The sequence below is a fragment of the Microtus ochrogaster genome, chromosome 5, assembly GCF_000317375.1.
Source record: "Microtus ochrogaster isolate Prairie Vole_2 chromosome 5, MicOch1.0, whole genome shotgun sequence".
NCBI classification, from domain to species: Eukaryota; Metazoa; Chordata; class Mammalia; order Rodentia; family Cricetidae; genus Microtus; species Microtus ochrogaster.
In genome coordinates, this window is record NC_022012.1 from 71,748,113 (window position 1) to 71,765,647 (window position 17,535).

Sequence of the window (17,535 nt, forward strand, 5' to 3'; positions counted from 1 at the left end):
ATCTTACCGCTTTCAACCCCTAGTGTCTCCTCCTATGTGTTGAGCATACAGTCATCAATTTTACTCCTGGTACTGTGGAGAAAGCTACCTGTGTTTGCACAGTACTCTCCTTCAAAGCTGAATGTCTGGGTCCTTTAGATGCTTCTGCTGTGAGGGAGGAGGGAGGTTTGAGGCAGCCAATCTGTTGACAGCCCTGCTCTGCCTGGATCACAGGGACTATTGTGGATGCTACCAAAAAGCAGGGGATCGTGCTGATTCCTGCACGGTCTCCTCACCCCATATGCCTGCGCTTTCCATTTCTCTCCCAGTTCGTGTTCACACCCATTATTACCTGCCAATGCCCTCTTATTGTTGCCATTCCTGCTTGAAATACTAGAGGGGAAATTCTAACCTCCCCTGGAAGCATCAACAGACTAGTCTCTTGGAATAATTACTACCAAAAAACACTGGCCAAGCAGAAGGTGAAGTCTTCCTAAGCGGAAGAGCTGCAAATTTAATGACCATAAACTTACGGGAGAATACACGCCAGCTATTATCAAAGCTGAGCAGGAGAGACTGATGGGAAAACAGGCAGGCCAATCAGTGTCAGATTTCCAAGCCTGGCAGAGCAGTGCTTTAATAAAACTGAAAATAAAAGTGAAAATAATTACCACCAAGTTTTATTGTAAATCTATTTGCTAATTCTTGTTTTATGTTTTTCATTAAGATTAAACATTTTTTATTTATGGTTAGTAAAAGAAGATGAAGAAAGTTTTTGTAAAATATTATGCAAACTCTGAAAAGAAATTTTAAAGAACAGAAGAAAATCAGAGATAACCATGCCAGCAGGATGAAGGGAGGCCAATCAGACTACACACTGACTACTGTGACCACGGGAACTGGCAAAGGTCAATCAAGGAGGACAGAAGGGGAGGGAGGCAGCTATGACTTTGGGTTACTACCTCCACCTCTGACTGAATCTTGGTCATAATACCCAGCGTTACAAGTCAAACATGATCTGGGGCTGACTGCCCCTCTGTGTGTGATAGCTGAAAGACACAGCTCTGAGACTGATGTCATGTCAATAACGACAGAGGCTTAGGAAGATTTGGGCAGCAGGCTGGGGCATGCATTTGACATACATGAGGACAGGCTAGATGCTGACCAGCAGGGCAAAAGAGGAAGCTGTAGTCCTATCCCCATGATCAGATGGGTTCTTTCCCTAGGCCAGCCTGGTACAAACTTCTTGGAGAGAATTTGGTTGAGAGAGGAAATAAACAGTACTGATGTATGCTAAGGCTAGACTCAGAAACACATTCAGCACCAACCTCAAAGCAAACAGGGAAGTGTGTGTGTTCACCCAGCAGAGGGGAGGAAAGAAAGAAACACACTTGCCAGAGGTATGGTGAAGAGACTGAACCCAGCAAGGCCTGGGGAGCCAAAAGTGACACTGTCCACATAGCAACCAGCATGCGAGCTGTTGGCCACTATATTATGGTCCACAGAACAAACCACACACCCAGACAGTACAGGCAGGGTCGGCAAGAGTCTTAGCAAAGACCCTCTGAAGAAGAAGAGGGAGGAACGAGGCATAAGAGAGAGAAGTTTCCTGTCTGAATGAAGTGGAAATGGGAATGAACAGAGGAGTCAGCTCTAAAGACTAGGATATTGGTTTTTCCTATCCCTTTGCCAGACCACCTCCCCAATGGTGCTTTCAGATATACAAAGAGACGGAGGGGAAGAAAGACCTAGATGAGGAGTTGGGGGCTTCCAGAAGGCCACCATGCCTTCAAGAGTGTCTAGCAGGACTTTCGGGACTCAGCATGGGGTTGCAGTCACAACTGTGGGTTCTCTCCAGAATTCAGAGCTAAATTAAAGGTCAGGGCTCAGACACAATGGCCAGTCTCCTTCCCAAGGAAGTCTCCAGGGTACACAAAGTCTTCTGCCATCCAGAAACAGTAATATCTGTGAGAGGATTCTCAACAGAGGGAGTTCACTGCAGATCCTGGGCCCGGAGATTCCTTGGAAGCGGTCCCACAGATGAACCGCACCTCCTTGGCGATAAGTTCTCAGACATACAGGGAAAACACTGACAGCAATCCCATTGTGGGCACACACATAGGTGGAACCTCGGTGGTCTGAGTTGGCCTCCCACTGTCCTAGAAGGGCCAACCTCAGCCAGGCTGAGTTTTGAAACTGAACACTCTAGGGCTTGTGGATGACCTCTTTTCTGAACCAGATGCCCCAGAGAGTGCTGCCTGCTGTGGTCCCCACCAGCCTTCTTCCATCCAATGAGCTGCCCTGGCACCCTAGCCCTCGGCCCACTCTCAGGACTAGAAAGCTTGGGCTGCTGATAAGTAGTTCTGCCTTAGGAAAGGTTCCGAAAGCTTCCCACTGAGGCCTCATCTGGAGAAAAGTCCTGGCGTCTGTTTGGAAACTGACACCCCTCCTCGCTACCATACCCCAGCCTTGCCATGACTTTGGAAACTTGCTGTCTCTGGGAATTCCCCTCCCTTTGAAGCAGCTCAAGACATTCCTGCTAAGGTTGGCTCAGGCCTTCCTGCCAGCCTGACAGGAGGCCAGTCTGAAAGGGGACATCTGAGTCCCCTACTCTTCCTAAGCTTGCTGGGTTTCCAGAGCTATTGCTCCCTCCACGTCTCCAGTGTCAGTCCTCTGAGAGGATGTAGGCTCACGCTGAGGTGGAACTAGCTGCGTGGATTCTGTTTCAGAGGCTCCTCTCTCATGACTGACTCCCCCATGGTGAGGTCTGGAGAAGCCAGAACTGCCCCCTCCACTTTGATTCCTCTCAGACCATGTTAGGTAGACCTCGGACTTCCTGCAATTTCCTCCTCCCTCCCTGTCTCCGTCTCTGTCTCTGTCTCTCTCTGACCTGGAGGCCCAAGCCTTCATTCATCTGTCCACTGGGGTTGGGCAGAGTCAAGCCTTCATGGTGTTTCTGACTGAAGTCTCCCCTAGGCCAGGCTGTCAGTAGCCCAGTTTCCTAGAATCAGCAAAGGGCTCTTGTGATTTCAGATGCTGAAGCCAAGTGAAAGCAGAAAATGGCGTCCTGACGTGATGATGCTCAGTGGCCCCCCACTGTTACTGTGTTTCAGGGAAGAATTAGGATTTCCTGTGTCCTAGGCTTCTCCACAGGCAATGTCATCACAACCATCCTGTTGATCCAGTAGGTACAGCACTGCATTTCTGTTACTACTCTTTTTTTAATTTCTAGTGCTTGCTCCTTTTCCCAGGGCTTCTTTGAATTCCATGGTTGTTGGTAGGATTAGCGCTGAGCAAAATGGAGTTATTTCTCCAAACTGCTGTCAAATCATGAAAAATCAAGAATTTTGAGAAATAACCTTGAAAGACTAGCTCTTACTATTTCAAAAATGCCCTGTGAAACTTATCTAATTGCGTGTTAATCTCACCAGATGGACAGTAGATCAAGCTAGAGAAATCTAGAAAGAAAATTCACATAAAGGCAGTTGATATCCAATACAGCAGACAGGACCTCTTGATGAAAAATTAATTGTCTTTTTCACCAGTGGTGTTGGAACAACTCAGCTGGGCAGTCATATGTATCAAGGTGAAATGGAGTACTAGCGGACATTAATGCTGTGGATACGAGAATTCAAACCAGAAGTTTCCAGGAAATCTTTACAAGCTTGGATTTAGCAGTGGTTTCTTAGACATGACACTGAAGAATGAAAAACATAGAGTAGAATTGAAGTTTGAACTTTCTATGTCTCCAGGCATCCCGTGAAATCTGCCTTCTCCTCATAGGGCGGAGAAGTCTGGTTCCTGAAGGCCTAAAGAACTATAACTCAAGAGAAGAAACCTCAAGCACTTCTCAATAGATGACTCACAAGGGGCTAAAACCATATGGAAATGTGTTCCCAGTCTTTAGTCTTTGTGAAAATTCAAAGGGAGAACGTGGGGATTGTCACTTCACACCTGCTAAGACAGCTCCAGCCAAAACAGAAAGGACTGCTCCAGGCGAGGATGTGGAGAAACCGGGGTTCTTGCCCAGGACAGGATAAAGGCAAAAGTCTAGGAACTGTAACAAAAGTGTCGATACACTGAGCATAGCATGACAACTATGTGGTGATCTCTGAACTTCAAAGCTGAAGCAGGCAGGCATTCAAAGAGAAATGCATGTGCAAATGTTTAACGCTGCGGCAGTGTCTACGCTAGTCAACCGGCATAAGCAGCTTTGCTGTTCATTAGTCAATCAGCAGGTAAACAAAACCCAAGCTCTCTGGACCCTCGCCAAACAGAATGGTATTTGCATGTTGACGAACAGTGATAATACGGGTGAAACTCGCAAGCGTTACAGAAGACAGACTCAAAAGGCCATAGTTCATGGCACGATTTTGGAGGGCAGCCAGTCCTGCACTTGGTTGAAAACCCTTGAGGCTCTTCAGTCTCCTCCTGCCCATGAGGGTTGGGCTCCATAAGAAAAAGAAGCAAGTGGGGGTACTTTGCTAGGAACCAGCTTCAAAAATGAAAGAATGAGCTGTCGTCAGCCTGTCCTTGATGCGTGGGTGGCCATACCCAGCGTCACTGTCCAGAAGCCCTGAGACCCCTAGGGAATTTTATGGCTTTCACCAGCAGTGTCTGAAAGCATGTTAAGTAGGTTATAAGTCCTTACCTCCGACAATCTCTCAGACCCAGACTCAAAAGTAGTCTTTTCTAGAAGTATCTATTGTATTAATTACAGTTGGTTCAAAGGGGCCAGCTCAGAAAATTAAGTTCTTAAAGGGCCTCCTACCTGAAAGGAGACCCTCTAGAAAATAGTGGCGAAAAGATTGGCAGCTCAGGAACCTCGCTAGCTGAGAATTTGAAATGGGCCCATGTTGTCCTGTAGGTGATGTGGCTGAAAAGACTTGCTGACAGTGGAGTGGGTAGGCCGTGTGAGGGAATCAGAATTCTGAGAGGCAAAGACCACGGGAAGTGGATGAGACTTCTAGTTTATTTCACGCTGAGTAACGCTTCCCAGGAAGATGTGTTTTGGGCAAAGACTACTTCTTGAGTCTTTGGGGCGCTCCCAGTCTTCAGGATACAGATTGACTGTTTCCCAATGCAGGCAGGGGCTAGCAGAAGACAGCCTTGGTTTCCCAGCTGCCTAGGAAACCCAGTCTGGGAGGTCTTCTGTTCCCTCGCTCCGGTCCTCTCACTGCCCAAACAAGCGCCGTGGGTGTCTTCTGTCTCATTTCCTTCCTGTCCTCCCACCGTCCAGCTGAAGCATTCTGTGCTTTAGAGAAAACAATGCCACTACCACAGGCCTTTCCGTGTGGCTCAGTCAGGGCTAGCATGACTGATGATGGGCTTCTTACCTCAGTTCCTTGCCCAATGGTACAAATGATTTTGCTTTCAAATAAAATAAGGGATTTTGACTTTGGATTTCAATGGTTTTAAGATCTACATGAATCTCTGAGGATTATCTCATTATGTCTGACGTGCCCTTCATGTTGGCGCTTGGAATTATTTTGCTATAGATTTGGTGTGAGCAGAGATGCCAACCTGTTGACGGTGTGTGTGTGTGTGTGTGTGTGTGTGTGTGTGTGTGTGTGTGTGTGTGTGTGTGGTGGGAGAGAGGCCCTAAAACCAGAACTAAAGAAGGTCATGTGGGAACTGAAAGGAAGTAGAATTACTGTAAACAGGAGAAGCCAGCCTTTCAGAAGTCTTGTGGTAATTCAAGGTCCTTCTTGACTCTGATCAGATGTGGTGAGATTTGGATTAGGCATAAATGGATCTTGAGGCCAGTTTGAAAGGACAGAGTGTCTCCTAAGTATCATGCCCAGCTCAAAAGGGAAATTTCCAACGACATTTGTTTTTCTCCCCACTTTGGCTCTTAGATCAGCTCTGAGTCCATCACAATTTCAGAGGCCGAGAGAAAGACTAAGCAAGAGAAGCGGAGAAGGAAGTGTCGGGGAAGAAAGAGGAGGAGGAGAGGTACACCCTGAGCAAGAGTTTCAGATGGAAGGCTAAGACGGAAGAACATACGGGCAGGACTGGCTGAGCCTTCTGCCTGTGTTAGCACAGCAAGGAAAATGGAATGTCTCTTGCTCTTTGTTTTGTTTTGTTTTGTTTTTTTCCCTACCGCAAACCCCAACTTCAAACCCACTCCCTCCTGAAATTAGATTCTTTTGTTTGTTTTCGACTCAAGGCTGAATACTTACTTCTGGGAGAGTAGATTCCCGAGAATAAAATGTCAGGGGCAATGACGTCATTGACCCGAAGCGCCACCCTTCATTTGGTTGATCCTCCTGATAGTTGTTGAGGCACTTTCTCATCTCTTTCCGTCCCCAAACCAAATAGGCTCTGAGTAGCCCAAGTCTACAAACAGGTCTGAAAGGGTTTTAAACTTCACAGACTTGAGAAAAAAGCAGTGACTGCCAACAGTTCCAGTGCATCCAGATTCAGCTTCTCTCCAGCCTGGGGAGCGGGGCCACACCAAGATTGTCAGTGTCTTTTGAAGCACACATGAAATGGTGGGGATGCAAATGCCACCTCAATGCCCATAGTAACGATGAGGGCTGGACCACAAGGGCCAGAGAGCTGAGGCTGTGGAGAAAGTTACTGAATTTCTTTCTACATCCATGGGGAACCGTAGAGCACACCAAAGCAGTTCCTCTCTTCAGAGAGAACACAGGAATCAGTTCATCAAACCAAAATGCAAATAACAATGCAAACAACATGTTTTAGTTCCGTTGCTGAGATAAAAATACCGCAAACAAGACCACTTATGGCGGGGTGGGGGTGGGAGACTTATTTGAGCTTCCAGTTCCATAGGGATAAGAGTCGATCATGGCAGGGAGGCAAGGCAGCAGGTGGCAGGCATGGTGGCGGGCGTGGAAAGCTGAACGTTCAATGCTTCAGTAGCAAGCAAGAGGCAGGGAGAGAGAGGGTGAACTGGAAGGGGCATGAGCCTGTGAATTCTCAAGGCCGGCTCCCAGTGACCTAACTTCTTCCAAGCAAGGCTGCACCTCCTAAACCTTCCCAGTCACCAACTGGGAACCAAGTGTACAAATAACGGAGTCCATGGGAAACATTTCTCATTCAAGCCATGACAAGAATTTCTTCAAGGAACCAAACCCCTAAAAGCTTCATCTGAGTTTGGCGAATCTGTCAGTTCAGTAATCCAATGCCTCAGTTCCCTGCAAGGGACTAAACCGGAATGGCAGAAACCACCAGCCAAATGACTTCCGGTGACACTGTCGTCAACAGCTTAGAGCCTCTTCCCAGTCAACTTTAGGGTTCTAAAGAGAGGAAAGGCCTTTTTTTTTTGTTCTCTTCTCAGACCCCCGCCCTCCCCTCTGACATGCTCTGAGCCTCAAGCACACCACAGACCCTCACCATCTAAGACCAGGTGTCTGCCTGCCCCTGCCCTTGCCCCTGCCCCTTGTCCTGTACCAAAAGCAAATGCTCCTTGCCTAACACTTCGCAGTGCTTTAGAAAATGGCCTCCTACTAGAATGTCTTTAGGGGAAGGATTGTGTCCTTTCAACAATTAGAACCTACGGTGGCCACGTACTTCCTGAGGCTGGGATCAAAGACGTGGGAGACATGGCCCCTGCCAGGTGAGCCTCTTTGGATGTAATGTAACTGCTATCAGGCTGAGGCTGGACTTTAGGGAGTTGCTCAGTAGCCTCCCAATGAAGGCTAGCTCGGGGTTTTTGGTGTTCTCAGCTACCAGCTTCTAGGGAAGAGCCTGTAAAAGGGAATCTCTGGGCTCTGGCGGAAAGCGTCCTTTCTGTTGCTCAAAAATGGGGCCTGGGGCTGCTTCTCTTAAATGGGTGGGGCTGAAGGCGACAGGAAGTTGGGTGGACATACAAGGTTAGATTTTCTTCCAGTATCTGGTAGATTTGAAGAGCAATAAGAAAGATCCTAGAGGGATCTGGGGAAGAATATCAGTTGTTGAGGGGGCGGAGGGGCCAGGGTGGTGTGCGTGTGCATACGGAGATCAGAAGTTAATATTGGCTGTCTCCCTCAATTGTTTCTTTGCCTGGGTTTTTAATGGTTTTTTGTTTGTTTGTTTTTTGGTTTTTCGAGACAGGGTTTCTCTGCAGCTTTGGAGCCTGTCCTGGAACTAGCTCTTGTAGACCAGGTTGGCCTTGAACTCACAGAGATCCGTCTGCCTCTGCCTCCAAAGTGCTGGGATTAAAGGTGTGCCCCACCACTGCATGGCCTCCCCTTTCTCTTTTGAAACTGAATCCAGAGTGTACCCACTGGCCACAGTGACTGACCAGCAAATCTGAGGATCTTTCTTCCTTGGCTTCACAATGCTGGTACTATAGACACACACCATTGCATCCAGTTTTTTATGTGGGTGCTGAGTGTGGGCACTCAAGTCCCTCTTGCTGGCACCACAGGCACTTGGCCAGCTGAGTCCTCCTCTCCCCACACCCGCATAGGGTCACCTCTGATCCGCTGGGACAGTGCACGGGGAAAGGGAGTGAATGGGTCCTGCTCCGTGGGAACACTAAGGAGGGGCTTTGTTTTCATTCCCTAGCTTCCCAGAGGTCCTGCCTTTCTTATTAAGAAAGCAACCCCCTCAAAAATAAGATACAGAAAAACTGACAAACCAGAAAACATGGGAGAAATAGATGAGATATGCAAAGAAAAAGGAAGAGACTGTTAGGAATGTGTAGCCAGCAAATGGGGCAAGAAACAAATGGGAAAAACAAGACTCTGGGATGAGATGAAGTGATATTGAGAACGAAGAGCAAAGTGGTGGCTGAAAGAAGGGCAAAAGCAAGAATAAGGAGATGGTAACAGCAGGGTCAGGAAACGCCCTTCAACAGAGGAGCTGGTCTTGCCTCTATTTCTCCTTCTACTCCTTGCCCCTGCCCTCAACACCCTTCTGTTTTAATGCTCAATCAGCAAACATTAAGGGCCCGACTCTGCAGTGAGCGAGGCCAGAAACAAAGGAAGGGAATGAGCCTCGCTCCCTGCTCTGAAGTCTCCAGCTTAAGAATTTTGCAGAATCGTAACTCTGAGGGTGTCGTCCATGTGGTGGGAATTCCAACAATGCACCTGCAGTTGTGTTGACCTCTGTCTACACCCATATCACAGAATGATTGATGTCAGTCACCCCACATGTGGGTCTGCAGCTGGCTGTTGGCTGAGACTTTTCTAAGGGCTATTTTAAGAGTCTAGAGAGGTAGATAGTAGTGGCTAAATATTCAGACCCTTGGGAAATCTGTGACTTAACCACAAGTATAAGCTAGAGGTTTTGGGATTGTTGGGCCAGAAGCCATGTCTTCATACATGTCCAGGTGCCGCCTCCACCTCTCCAGCATTAGTGTCTAGTCAGAGAATTAACGAATGCAAACAGAGCTCATTAGCAAAATTTAATAAAAACATATCACTACCAAATTTCAGGTCCTGGTCCCATCTTCTGTGGAACTTGTCCCCTTTGTTGTTGATGGCATCTCCTGGCTTCCTTTGACAACTTTTCCCATAATGTTCCCTGGAGTCTATGAAATCTGGATGCTGTGTGTCAGGGTCATCTCATGACGTCAGCAGTTTCCAGAGCAGACCCCTTTTAGAGGCCCTGCCCCCCGCTAGTTGGTCCAACATAATTCCTTTTGACCTAACAGGCTCCCAGACTCTTCAGCGAGAAGTCACCTCACTAGAAAATATGCTTGCCTTCCCTGGTTGCTGCTTGATGGCGGACTGGGGTATGTGCTTTTCCTGCTCTCACAGGGGCATGTCTGGAATGACACCAGAATCTTGGAGAAAGCTTCTTCTCACTCCACCTCCTTTTCTATGCACCATTCTCTCCCACTGTTGGCGTCCCAGGCCAAAGATACAGAGGGCCTTTTTCTCTTGAGCTTCTATGACGTGTGGTTTATTTGCAGCTTGCCCCATGCCTCTCATCACAGCCAAAGTACTTCCCAAGGCCTCCTTTTTCTCAGCAAGTGCCTTCATGTTTTGCCTCGGCCTTCCTTGCCAAAGCCCTGGAGATGTGACAAGCGTAACACACCAAGGTGAAAATGACCCACCATCCTTCATTTTGACCTTCAGCCTGCTGCTCAAGGAGAGCATGATGGCCAAGGAGAATGTTGCCCGTATCGACAGGGATTTTATACAGTGCCCTTTTCCAGGAAGAGGGAAGCCAGAAATAGACAAGCTGCGGGCTATTCTCATGCTGAATTTGGGGTGTGCCAAACTATATCCCTAGAGCAGAGTTGGAATCCCTCCCCACTCCCACCCTGAACTGTTCTACATTAAATGTGGACCAAGGCTTTCTTGCTCTGTCATCTCCCCCTTTGATCTCTTTCTTCCACACTCAGCTGTGGGGATCCCCTCCTATTACTACTTGTAAAATCGACTTGAAGCTGCCTTAGAAAGAGACCAAATACTTGATGCTAGGGTCAATGAGCCCTGAGGTTTCAGGTTCCACCTGCCAACTGAATCCTGGGCTGGGGCGTGTTGCATGAGGTCGATGGGGACCCATACATACCCCTTTCTCAGAGAGCTGGCGTCTCTTTTGAAGTCTCCAACTCATGGTTAGGTTTTGAGGCTCATCTCTTTTGTTTTGGGAGATTGGATTTAAGCTGATGGCATCTCTAGCCACTTGATCTTGGAGGAGGGCATGCTATAGACTTCTCTGGGGTTGGGTTGAAATGGCTCTCCTTTGAGATGTCTGTCTTGAGCCCAGAGTCTTCATGTTCCAGCTCTCCCTCTCTAGAAACAACCTCCAGTTATGCTTTGGGAGACAGTCAGACCTACAGTGTTTATCAAGGAGATGGGGAGGTATAGTAAGGATGGATTCAGGAGTTGGTTTTTTCGTTTTTGTTTATTCTCCTAAACTATTTGCCAAGGAAGGCTGCAGTGACCATAACAGTAGCCTAACTTTCTCTATTTCTAGAAGGGCTTGAAGTCTCGACATATGGATGGTTTGGGCCGCTGTGAGAGGAAGGGTACCTCAAGATGAGTGTGTGTGAAGGAGGGGGCCTAGTGATTATGTGTCCTTTAAATGTGGTTCATTTTTATCTTTCCAGGGGCTCTTAAGTCCAGCAACACATGTGTCAGCTGAGATGTCTGACACCCCTGGCCGAGACCAGGGTCACTTTGGGTGATGTAAAGCAAGATACTAAATTATAAACATCTCATGCTTTCACTCCCTTATTTAAAAGGTAGACGAGGGACAGGGGTTCAAACTGTCACTTCCCTATCTTATTCTGTCCCCTGCCTGTTCTGTGAACAACAAAGTTGGGCCTCTCTTCTCAACCCTTCTCTTTGGGGGTCATTTTAGATTTTCCTAAATGAAGGACAGTGGCAGGGAGACCAATATTGATAAGATTCTCAAATACTTCCCCAAAAAGGAGAAAATAAAAATGACAAAATAAACAATTTTAACATAATGCGATAGAAAATATTTTAGAAAGAAAGAAAATGCGCGTATAACTGGAGTCCTTTCCAGGCCTCTGGTGCTCTTTAGCCTATTTATAGAACCTGGACCATGGGCCTTGCTCTTGGGGTTCTGGCATGGGGATAGAAGTTCTGTTAGAGTCAAGCTTGTGGTGGGGATAAACAGCTTCCCAGCTTCCTTTCATATAAGGAGACCTGCCATGAGGCCCTTGGAGAATCCCAGGCTAGTTCATGTATTGGATGGGAACTGTGTGCAGGGGCTGTTGAAAAGGGTAAAGTTCTCTGTTTTATCTGTTTTGACTTACACACAATGCACAGGCAGGGACTAGGCAGTGACCAATTACATCCAGACTACTGAACCAGTAACATTTCCCCAGGGCTGTCTCTTGATGTCACCTGTTCCTGTGGCTAGACTTGGAAGTGTCAGCACTCCCTTGAGTTCCCCAACACAGCTTGAATGGATGGGTCCCTGGCTGGGGAGATGCAGGGGAGGGCAAAATGGATTTCTTCTTATAGGTTGGCAAATAGCTTCTTGGAACTTCTCTTCCCTGGGCCCCTTAGCTGACTCTCTGTAACGCCTCCTAGTGCCTGTAAAGAGGAAATGACCCATCAAACAGCATCTGCTCACAAGGCAGTGTTGTAGAAAAAGGAGACAAGCAAAGAAAGGGGATTTTTAGGGTGGCATTTGGAAACAAGATGAAGATAAAGGATTATTTGTGGCAGCAAATTGAGGGGAAAGAATTCTCAAAATGAAAGACCTTATTAGTGTTTAGGTGACACTGCTCAGATCTGAAGGACTCCCTTGCACTAGAAGACAGTCTTAGACCTAGCCTCTGCACAGAAAATCCATTAGCTACAGGAAAGCTGACAAAAATGCCAAGATGGCCGAATGAGAGAAATTTTCAAATGTCCCCTGCTCCCCTTACTCTTAGTATAATTTCAAAAGTCAGCTGGCCATACTGAGAGCCAGCCTGGTTATTCCAAGACTAGAGTTCATGGACAAATGAAAACTTGAAAAAAAAAATTGATGTGCCATGGTTGATACCATAGGTGGAAAATTGATGCCTCGTGGTTGATACCGTAGGTGGCTCTAGCAAAAAAGAAAAAATAGTGAAGACTTTAAAGATGCAAAAAAGGCCTTCAGAAAATAGCACCCACCACAGAACTAGCTCCAGGCCCCGCCCCCAGGAATCACCTTGATTTCACAAAGCGAAATAAGAAATTCAGATTCTCTGTCGGGGGGGGGGCTTCCACACACCTCCCAAGTCCCTCTTTTAGGGGACAGAGAGGTGACGCCACTTTTTGGCAACCCATGACTCACCAATGCGGGCCTCCTGCACCTTCACCGGGTCCTGCTTTTGGAGCCAGCGACTGTTCACTGCAGAAGGTATCTCTGGTATGCCTAGAATGCCACTCTTCACCAAATAAAGAAAAAAACAAACCAACATACAAACAAACACTTCATCCCACAACTTGCTCCAGGTTGTACGAGGAAATACAAGACATGGGCACGGGTTCTGCTCCCTGTACACCAACCTTTTGATTCATGCAGTAGTAGTCTCTCAAAACCAGTCTCAAGTTGTCATTTTTATTTTAGGTCACAGAACTTGTTAAGTGTAGACTATGGCACCCCCCCCACACACACACACATCTCTGAGCCACTCTCCCAGGACGCAATGACGGCCTGGGTCTACAGCTTTCTCTTCATTTTGTCTTTTGACATCATTGAACTCATAAACACAACACAGGATTCCTGTCCAGAAAAATTTGGCCACGGTCTTTGAAAAGGTACCTCTAGATTTGTTGGAATAACTGGAAGCCCACCCTCTACTGCTCAGGAGGTTCCAAGGTCTCTGCCAGCCTCTTTCCTTTTGATTCTATGTCATTCTTCACATCCATCTCTCTGGTGCCCAGAGCCTTTGAGTTAGTCTCACACTCTGGCACTAAAACTGCCTCTCACCCCTCTTAGGGAAAGGAGCAGATAACTTCAGTGAAACACACCTCTCATTCCTTGAGCCTCCCAACCTCTCCTATATCCTGCCCAGGGGGAAGTTGGAGATTAGAATCCTGGTCTAAAGTATACAGACAGCTGACAATGGCCCTACCTCAGGGCAAATGAAAAATGACCGCATTTCTCAAATCCATGACTGTGGCTGCATCCTTAGGGTCCTCATCCTTTCTGCTTTGGTATATACCACCCTACAAGGAGAGGAACTTGCAGTTAACATAGGGCCCAGACTCACGGATTGCTTGTGCTCATTTGGGGGGAAGTGGATTTGGGGTTTTGGGGTTTTGGTGGGTTTGAGATTTTGGTTTTTCAAGATGGGGTTCTCCATGTAGCTCTGGCTGTTCTGGAACTTGCTTTTCAGACAGACTGACATGGAACTCCCAGAGACCCACCGTCTCTGCCTACTGAGTGCTGGGATTAAAGGCGTGCTGTTCCACTGCTTGGCGCGTGTGCTCTTCTTTATGAAATAAAGAAACGTGTTGGTTTATCTGGTTCTCTAGATCCCTTAGCTCACCATCATGCACTGCATTCATGTTTCCTCTGCAGTGTTTTGTTTCTCCTCAATTCTTCCTGAGAAGAAAACACCTCAGCCGTGGTCTGGAGGAAAAAAAAAAAAAAAGGTTTGCCCTAAAAGCTGACATTCTGGAATCTGTTGTCATTCATTTATGGCTACACTCAGCTGTCTCTCCAAGCTGGCGTACATGTGGCAAGTCATGGTTATTGGTAGTGTGACCTGCTTGGGTTTGGTTAGAAAAACTCAGGAAAGAGTCGTTGCGATCATATTTGAAGTCTCTACTTTATCCGCGGACTGTCTGTGTTGTCCCTCTGCAAATGAGTAAACTCTATTTGCTTGCTCTCTCAACTCCCTGGCTAGCACTACCCACTAAGATCTGGGCAGAAGTTCTGTCTTTTTAAAACTTTGAAAACAACCTCTCCTTGGTCCTTTGGAATCCAATAAAAAGATTCCTTTTTCCCCCCCCTCTCTTTTGAAATTTTTCTTGGTGCCAAAGCAGAGGCTTTCTAATGATTGCATGATACGATTGATTGGGAACAACTCCAGAGCCATGCACTCCCCAGTGTGGATCTAAGTCCTCTCTGCTGACTCACCCCAGAGGCACCTGAAGATAATGAGAGTTTACTTAAGCTGTGGTAACCAACATGTCTTTGGCACCACCCCAAGATCTCTAAGAGCCCAAAAGATAATGACAGGCCTAGGATGTCTTGTTTTGTTTCATAGTCTTCTTGATTTTGCTCTTAAAGAAGTTTTCCTAAGGACCTCAAAGAAGTCCACCCCCAAAAGCCCGAAAGGTTAGCTTTCCATGACTGTGGTCACGACAGGGCACAGATGGATCTGCATATGGATTGGGTGATACAGCGTTAGGCTTAGGACAAAGGTCTCTTCTCCTTCAGGTTTTGCCACTTTGCTGGAAGAGCGAAAGAATCTCCTAAACATTTTGATCTTCTGTTTGGTTCCTCATGGGCAAGCTTGGAATAGCTAGCTAACTATGCAGTCTCTCAGACTAAAGCATTCTAAGGAGGAAGGGTATACAGTTCCTTGGTCCTTCTGGCCTAAGGGTCTCACTTGCACCTGTGCTCCTTGCCTATGGTGCGTGTCTGACGCTAACATCCCTGCTGCCAATACTGATGCCTCTCCTTTCTCAGTGTCTCCGTAACGTTTTATTGGCAGACAGTCCTATATGTGTGCCTTCATGGTTAGATTGTTTAGGAATTCTGAGCAGTGGACCAAGGACCCCTCTGGCTCATGAAACACAAAATATTTGTTGCCTGACCCTGGGGAGGGAAGGTTTACCTATCTGGGGTAGATGGTGGTGAGGGCTATGAAGGAAAATGAAGCCGGGAAAAGAGATGCGGGGAGACAGAGAGAAGGAAGGCTGCATCTTGCTATAAGCCACAAGGCTGCTGTTCATTGAGGAAACAGCCTGCGAGCAAATCCTTCTGGAGGCTGTCACGTTAAGCACAGCCAACCCATTGCAGTGACCTAGTGACTGTTACAATCTTTGATTTAAATGGTGGAGCAGCTGATATCAGGCACCTTGAAAAACCCAGAATCTTCTTGTGGGGAAGATAGCCCCTCCCAGAAGTGGTTCTCTGTCTCGCGGAATGGCTCTGGGATATATTTGCACTGCAAGGGTGAAGTACTTAGGAAAGGAAGCATGCTGCTGGCTTTCTAACAGATGGGGTGAGGTCACTCCACTTCCGGTTTCTTAGCTAGGGCCCCAGTACCTGGGATAGAGGCTATCCTCTCCAAACACGGAGGAAAGGTTTTTATGGTCCAGCTGAGACACCAGCAGCTTGGATGCCAGTTACCTTTAGATCTGGGGCTATGAAGCCACATTATCTACTGTATGGATACCACTGGGTTGTATATGCAGACAGATGTATGTAGGAGCTGTCTGGGGAGATTATTTCTGTAGAGACTGTTTTCTTCAGATAGCCAACAAAAATCTGAAAAGGTTTAGCACTAGAACTTGAGAGCTAAACCTTTGATTACATCAGCAGAGAGCTCATCCTTGCCCTAGAGTGAGTATAAGGTTTCATAAAGGACTCGAGTGTCTTCTATTTGTGGAATGTGCGAGATTGTGTTGACAACCTGAGACATGGCCCACTGTTGTGAGGTTCACTGTGCACACGTACAAGGCAGACACAGCACAATGGCTATTGCTGAACCCTAATCAACTGCTTGACTCTGAGAAGGCCCCTTCATCTCCCCCCCCCCACACACACACACCCTTTGGTGACCTCACCAGTAAAATCGGGTCTTGACCTCGTGGTTTTCTTCTGGAGTCTGGAGCCCCTCAATAGCCATAAACCAATCCAGTTATCTAAGGGAATGGCTAAATCCTACCTAGCCCCCATAGTAAGTGAAAGAGAAGTGAGAGAGAAAAGTACTTTGGGCACAAGGTCTCTGGATCCACCATTGCTTCCGGCGATGGTGTCCCCTTTACTCAGAAAGCTCCATAGTGCAAGAGGGAGGGCCCTAATCCAAGAAAGGCTGGTGGAGCAGACATTGGTTCTTTGCAACTTTCCCTGCCCTAGCTCCAGGAGGAGCAGAGGCCAAGGCTGGCCATTCTGCAGGCCTGTGCCCTTCAGACAGCAAGCTATGTTGTCAGTGTCCAAGATAGAACAAATCTTGCCTGTGTTTTTAGACCTGCATTACCTGTGATAGGCTGTGTGTGGGGTGGGGGTGCCTGCCAAGGGAGACACAGGGGTCTCGTGGAAATCTCTGGGGCTATAAAAGCATCCCCTGATCTTATACTTGAGCTTTGGTCTTGGTCTGTGAATATCCTACCCCTGAACTTGAGGGAGAGGAAAGCAGGAGCCTCAGAAATGCAATCATACTGGGCTAAATCAATGATATTCTCTACCATTTTCAAAAATAATACATCACAGATTCATCTATCTTGTCTTGAAAACCTCCAAGGTAACTTTGGGATCATTGCCTAGTATCACTTAAGACCCCAAAACTTGGGGGAATGCATGAGAGTGAATACATTCTATGACGGGAAAATGTAGGGCGAACCTTAGCAGCGCTCTATCCGGCCATCAGGGAAGAGATTTGGAGATGCCGAAGACAGTGGGGGAAGGGGTGTGCATCCACCACGCTTTTCTGTACAGATGCTGAGAGGGTACCAGAAGAGCAGGAAATGGAGGCACCTGTTTCCCAGAGCTGCCACCCCTGCTCCGTAAGGACCAGTGGGACACAGGACACCTTGTTTGGGAGGTGGTGGACATTAAAGATAACAAGTGTCCATGGAGTCCCATGTAAATATCAGGATACCAACAAGAGTTCGGAGTAGGAGATAAAAATGGCACCTTTGCCCTCTGTCTATGCTGGGATAGCTACCGCGGAGAGCCTCTCCTTTGTTTTCTGACCCTCCACACACGTCAGCCTGCTGCGTTCTTCTTTCCATTTCAGATGTCAGTTTGTTTGGATGTATGGCTCTTTAGCTGACAGCTACATGCTAGTCTATAAAACCCTGTCCTGCTACAATCATGATGGTGACCATGCCCCACACAAACTCTTGTTTGGCTTCCCTGCAAGTTACGTTATCTCTTTATTTTTTTATTTTTTTTTTTATCTAGGAGTTTTATGCCATGTGAATTGAAAACAGCTGCCCAAACGTGCTTTTCCTTGACAAAAGAACT